This window comes from Engraulis encrasicolus, chromosome 19 (assembly GCF_034702125.1).
Source record: "Engraulis encrasicolus isolate BLACKSEA-1 chromosome 19, IST_EnEncr_1.0, whole genome shotgun sequence".
Lineage (NCBI taxonomy): Eukaryota > Metazoa > Chordata > Actinopteri > Clupeiformes > Engraulidae > Engraulis > Engraulis encrasicolus.
The window spans coordinates 22,764,292-22,771,141 of NC_085875.1; positions in this window are offsets into that span (position 1 = coordinate 22,764,292).

The following is a 6,850-nucleotide window of genomic DNA, read 5'->3' on the forward strand; positions in this document are numbered from 1 at the left end:
TAAGTGCTATATTGTTTGCCTTCGTCAAGAAGTGCATTGAAGGTTTGCAGTTAAGTCAGCTTACTTTCCAACTCTAGTGAAGTGTCCGCGTCGTGGCGAACTTCAAGTTTAGCATGGCGGGCTACCTAACCCACCTAGCTACCTAACTTCAGCTTAGCCTGATTTAGCTACCTCTACCTCCACCGAGCACTCGGGTGCCGGTGATAACTTATTAATGGTAAGCTACACCGTACAACAGGGAGCGAGAACGCCGTACTCGCTACTCTGTTTGACTATTTTCATCTGTTTTCTGTTTGTAACCCACCGCATGTTAACCCACTCGGCGGGAAACAAGTTGCTAGCTTCGATCTGGAGCTACAAGTTTAGCATGGCGGGCTACCTAACCCACCTAGCTACCTAACTTCAGCTTAGCCTGATTTAGCTACCTCTACCTCCACCCAGCACTCGGGTGCCGGTGATAACTTATTAATGGTAAGCTACACCTTATAACAGGGAGCGAGAACGCCTCACTCGCTACTCTGTTTGACTATTTTAATCTGTTTTCTGTTGGTAACCCACCGCATGTAAACCCACTCGGCGGGAAACAAGTTGCTAGCTTCGATCTGTAGCTACCCCGCACGTGCGGCTAATCTGCTAACACTGGTGTTAACTGAAGTAATCACTTGTTATGACGAGTTCTTCGAGTAACACTACTCTCCTCTCTCTTTTATTCTGAAAGATGCTTCAGGCATTTCCCCCGCCATAGGGAAGAGTGAAAACAAAGAGTGAAGAGCCCGTTGCCTCCCGTGCCGGCGGCACGCAGCCCACCATGGCGGGCGGAGAATCCCAGGTCTGCATGGAACCCTACCATGCACATGCAACGGTTGCAGGCCGCCATACCTGCACCACTGCGTGGACAATACCAGAGGGAATTCGGGAGCGGAGGCTGAATGTGGTGATCGTCACTAACAGCCCCCATGCACAAGTCAGACTCTGTGGATACCATGCCACCCGAGGACGACCCCAGCTTAGGCTACCCCCTCTCACAGGGAGCAGGAGGATACCCAAGCATAAAGCACAATACCAGGGACATCACGTCGCTGCCCCCTCGACCCCAACAGGGTGGGCGACCTATCCGGCAGTAATCAAGGCCCCCCAGTGACCATGCTGACTCGGCGGCCCTCTGCTCAGGATGCAGGAGACAAGGAAAGGGACCAGCAACACTGCCCCCAACCCCCCTCCCTCCTCAAGTCCAACCTGGCCACCCCTCCCAGCAGTCCTGGCCTGTCTGAGAGATGGCCCCCTGTCACTGGAAGTCTCACAAGTATTCCAGATGTGCCCTAACCGACGGGCTGTGTCGACTATGTCCAACATCGCTCTCCCCTGCGAGAGAGACTGAGAAGTGGGCGAGCCGGTCCGATTGCTCTCTGATGCTGTCACCAGGTCCAGGCGGACACGGCAAAACAGACACTCAGGCATCATCTACACGCTGCACCAAGGGCCCGGCGCTGTGCTGGTAAAGATGAGGGAGACAAGGTCTCGGCAGGCAGAAGGATGATGCTCTCTGGGCGAGCCTGACACACAGGCCGCCCCCAGGCCCCAACCTCCCAGACAGGTCAACACTGCCAAGGTAGTCATCCTATGGAGAGAGAGGCCATAGCCTGCACCTTAAGGGTTAGAACGGTCAGAAGCTCAAGGTGCTTCAACCCAGAACAGAGGCCCAAACTGTCCAAACGGCCTACAGGACCCAGTGGCGGACCTGACAGCCCAGGCTCACTTGTTCCCACGTCCTCGCCCACAGCGGAGAGGAAGATGGAGAAAAGGTTATGTCTTACAGGTGTTCAAAATCTGAAACTGCAGACAAAGTGTCACCAAGCACAAATCACACCCAATCTCAGTGTCCAGTAAATATACATTATTCGCACCTAGGCCGTGGGCCAAAGGCGAATCTGTTGATACAAAATAAACGCCAATGCTACACAGAGGGTAAATTCACCAATCTGTTCAGTATACAAAGATCTTTATCTTCCTAGCAAGGGCCAGGAACGATTTGGTCAACACATAAGATGCACATAATGCATGAGAGCGGTCTCATCGCACTAAGGTGTTAAGTAGACTAAGGTCTTTCGCACCAAGGCAGGGCCAAGGGCGAATTTTATTAACACAATATACACACATTGTGTCTCACCAGACTAAAGTGTTAAGTAAACAAAGGTCATTCGCATCTAGGTAGGGGCCTAGTGCGAATTGTCTTAACACATAACAATGTTAACATGTTATAAACATGCACACTTACATCTCACCAGACTAAAGTGTTCAGTAAACAAGGGTCATTCGCATCTGGGCAAGAGCCAAGGGCGAAATTGTTACTACATAACTAACACAAGTAATGCAAAGCAGTAGCCTCTGTCTCGCCAGACTAAACTGCTCAGTAAACAATTATCATTTGCATCCAGGCAGGGGCCAAGGGTGAAATTGTTAACATTATGCACACAGGGGATACTATCACAGTAGTCTCAGCAGTGTTAAGTGAACAAATATCCCTCGCACCCAGGCGAGGGGCAGATTTGGTAACACAAAAGTGGCTCCCCTTGCAGCCTAGGGGTAGCCTCAACAGACCAGTGTGCTTTAAAATAAATAAAGAATGCCATCCCCATCCAGGCCTTGGGCCAAGGACGGAGTTGTTATTGAGAAGTCACACACGAGGTGTACAAGTACAATATACTGACACCAGAAATCTCTCAAAAATAAATACGGTACATAAATTAAAAAAGGGTGCACCACTGTCATAACACCACCAGGGCGCACCATTTCCCCTTTATTAGCAGCGGAGACATAACAGAGATCTCTCCGGTGACGCTACTAGTGTGCGTCACGTCACGGCTGCGTGGGTAACGTGACTAACGTCATATAAGAGCGACGGGTCATGCTCATCCATGACGTACAGTCATTGAGAGTACTCTCAATGCGTACAGTACACAAACGCAACACTACTTTATTCCACTGTAAGTGGATAAAGAACTTCTGTTGATCACAAAACCACCTAGGTTCAGTGGAACACTAATTTAAGGTCAGTAGACTGAGTTCTCGAGTTACGAACGAAGAGATCCTTTCTTTTCTACTCTAAGGAGCCGTCAATGGGCTCTGTTCAACATACTGCGCGATCTCAGCTGGAAAGCGCATTTTACAGACCGTCTTATAAAGACAGGTATGCCACAATCGCATACATCTGACAACAAGGTGCTTTGTCAATCATATCATCGTCTCGATTTTGGGGTTGTCACAAGAGTTACAGCAGATGATCTTATCACAAGGCTGTAGCCTGTCTGAAATCAGAATGTGTATTATGAGTTTCGCCGCCACGGCAAAACATACAGCATCTCGCTGCCTCAACCGGCGATTGAGGACGGCGTTAGCCCCTCGGACAGGCTTGGGATCAGAATACTGTAATTAAGACAATTTCCCCTATTGCTCCCTCTCGAAGGAGTCAGCATTAGATTCCAGGACGGCGCTAAAGCATCGAGTGAATTTGGGTTCAACAAGTCACCGTTAGTAGTAGTCAGACAAGGTCTAGACTACAGTTGGTGTAACGGCATCCGCTATTACGGTAGCGAGAGGTGTCTCTCTATGATGAAGGGCTTCTACAGTAAAGCTTACAGTAAAGCTTACTGGCCACGTTGTTCATGCAGTGGTTTCACCATCGCACGTCCAGGGCGACCATATACATTAAGTGTTCTGGGCCCTGAAACATTTCCAAAACGATGTAGGTGGTTGAGGAAACTATTGCTGGGTCACAGTTTCTGTTAAGTCTGCAGAACAGGGCCAAGGGGAACATCCTCTCTACTCTCAAACATCGGCTTGTGTGGGGCAGGGGTTGGTGCAGGTTTTTGCTCTACACCTTGTAAGGAAACACACAGTGCCCTCTATTCCTCCTTGGCAGATAAGATGCACTAAACTGCTATGGGCAAAACACCCTGCTCTATGCATTCACACCAATAAGCATAATAACCCCCACACTGGTCAGAGTCAGGCAACAGAGCCTGCTACTGATTTTGTTGGCCCAATTATGTCACCCTATGGGGTCACGATTGTGTAAGGTTGTTCGGAGGGCCCTCAGGGGCCCCACCTCTACTGAGAGATCCTCTCAGACAAGAAGCTATATTTATAATTCACACCTAGACAGGCTGGTCCGGTAGGCTCATTCTGTGAGAGGTAGAATTCAGACGCAGTCGCCCTCTCCCAGCAGTCACCGAGACTGTACTAGGGGCGACAGCAGCATACACACTTCATACTTGGTCATAAATGGCGTGTGTTCAAGGTATGGGGCACACGGAGACACTTCTCCCTAACGCCCTGTTGTTCAGCTTCTTAGCTTCCTACGGGATCTTATACACAGGGTTAAAGTCTTTCCCAATAGGAAAGTTTACCTTGCTGCATTTTCAGCCAGCCACTTAAGTTTTGAGTACAAGCCAGCAGGGTAGTACTCCTTGGAGACTTAGTTCTGGTTAAGTTGAGCCACACGCTCACCCCTCCAAATCACTGGTTTGAAGTTTAGCTCGTCAATACTGTTCTAATACAGCATTAACCACCATGAAATGAGTGAGTGAACTAAAAGCCTTCCTTGTGAGGCCCTCTTGTTTTACAATCTGACTCTGATTTGAAGAAGGTGCGTCTTCTCCCCATCACAGATTTATGCCCAGAGCAGGACTTTCTTTAGATGTCGGAGAAAGGACCTGGATGCCCCGCACCCTGCCCCCTCACTCAGAGGAGGGTCAGGAGCTCAACTATGTGTGTCCTGTTAAAGCTCTGTGACTATACAGAATTTAGCAGAGTTCAACTTTTTGTGGCGGCCACACACCATAAAGGACTACCACTGCCACGTCAGGGGTTGTCTCATTGGATTGTGAAAGCTACAGCGGTTGCCTATCAGAATAATGTCTCGCCGGCCCCTTAGGGACCTAAGAGCTTATGCATTAACAGGAATGGCCAATTCCAGGGCACTGTCCACGGGGTTGCCAATGGTAGGCCTGTGCAATGTAGCGAACAGGGCCCCAGGGTACACGTTCGCCCGCTTTCATGAGCTAGAGGTATCTGGCCGACACTTATCTCACGCTGTACTAGGTTCTGACTCCCCAGCAGCGATCTATACATTCTGACCGATGCTACTGTAATAAGGGCTTTACATAGCGTGCATTCCGGGAGTGGGCTATATCTCCCATAGTGAAACACCGAGCGAAGTTAGAAAAAGAACGTTAGGTTATGGCTATAACCCTCGGTTCTTTGATAACAGAGTGAGGTGTTTCACCTATTTTTCCCTCCTTGCACTAGTTGTTAGGTGGGGAAGAAACCGTTAGAATGCTGGACTCAGCGTGTCGACGAGGGTAGACACCCCAAGCGGGCGGAGCCCGACTGCGTCGACTGTCTGTCTTTGACAGACGTAATGTCATTGGAGCTTCCATAGATGGTCACGCCCAAGCGTATCCCATAGTGAAACACCTCACTCTGTTATCAAAGAACCGAGGGTTATAGCCATAACCTAACGTTTTCCTTTCCTGGCTGTTTATACGCACTGGATAGCTGAACATGCAAACGTTTAGTGAGGCCAGTACATTATTATTATTATTATTCATACTATTACAGAACCTAGAGAATCTTTGGTGCAGGCCCACCCCATGAGCCAATACAAATAGAATTCCATTGTTTAGGGCAACAATAGAAGCTGCGATATGATCCATGACACCCTCTGTGATGTCAGCTATGACATGATAGAATGTTCTGTGGATGTGATTAAAATTGTCAAAGTGTATGCCATTCACTTATTTGTTAATGATGGAGGCATAGCCTTTTTTACAATGAGGAGATTGGCTGTGTGGTTAATGCAGCAATTTTCTTCCACACTATGAAGAAAGGTCAGTTAATTTATGTAGTATTTAATTTTCTATTTAATATTTTTTGCATAGACATGTGTTGTTGAGTTGTCTGTGTCGATCTAATTGACAAGTAGGCTACTATCAAGTGCATTAAGGACTTTATTAAATCAAATCAGAAATCAAAATGTCTGCCTATTTTATAGAACTTACCGCAGGCCTTCTCAATGTCCATTTACTTTAGTAGTATAGCCTAACAGTATAGCCTAATGTAAATGTAGGCTTTAAATTAGCCTAATGTAATTATATCAATGTAAATAGCCTCTATAATATATAATGTAAAAATGTAATGTGTCACTAACACTTCTTTGGTCAACAAGTCAACACAAACAAAGAGTGTGTGGCATGGTTGGGTGGTTGGTGTGTGTGTGTGTGTGTGTGTGTGTGTGTGTGTGTGTGTGTGTGTGTGTGTGTGTGTGTGTGTGTGTGTGTGTGTGTGTGTGTGTGTGTGATGTAGTTACTGTGTGTAATGTAGAAATATAATGCATCAATTATATAATGTAAATTATAATGTTGACAAAAGATGACTCGTAGCTCAAAAAGTCACAGTGTCTTCTCAAATTGGGTGCTCTTGGATGAAGGGGGTCAGTCTAATAATTCAACAAAAAAGACTCATCGAGGCAACTCCCAAGTGAATAATGAGGAAGTGAATAAAAATTAAGTTATGGCTAAAGCATGATTAAAAGAGTAAACATGTTTAGACCAGACACCGTTGGAGGCTAGGATTTGGGGCATTGTTGCTGGGGTCAATTTCCTGATCCACTCACCATCATTTTTACATCATTATACTGTATTCTCAGGCTCAAAAGATCCTTCCCAGAATCCGCCTGGACCTGCCTCAGGACTGGACCTGGCTGGATCACCTGGCTCATCCCTTCCATTTCCGGTGGAGGAGTATATCCTCAACCTCTCAGAGGAGTGAGTTGTGTTTAATTCCTGTAATT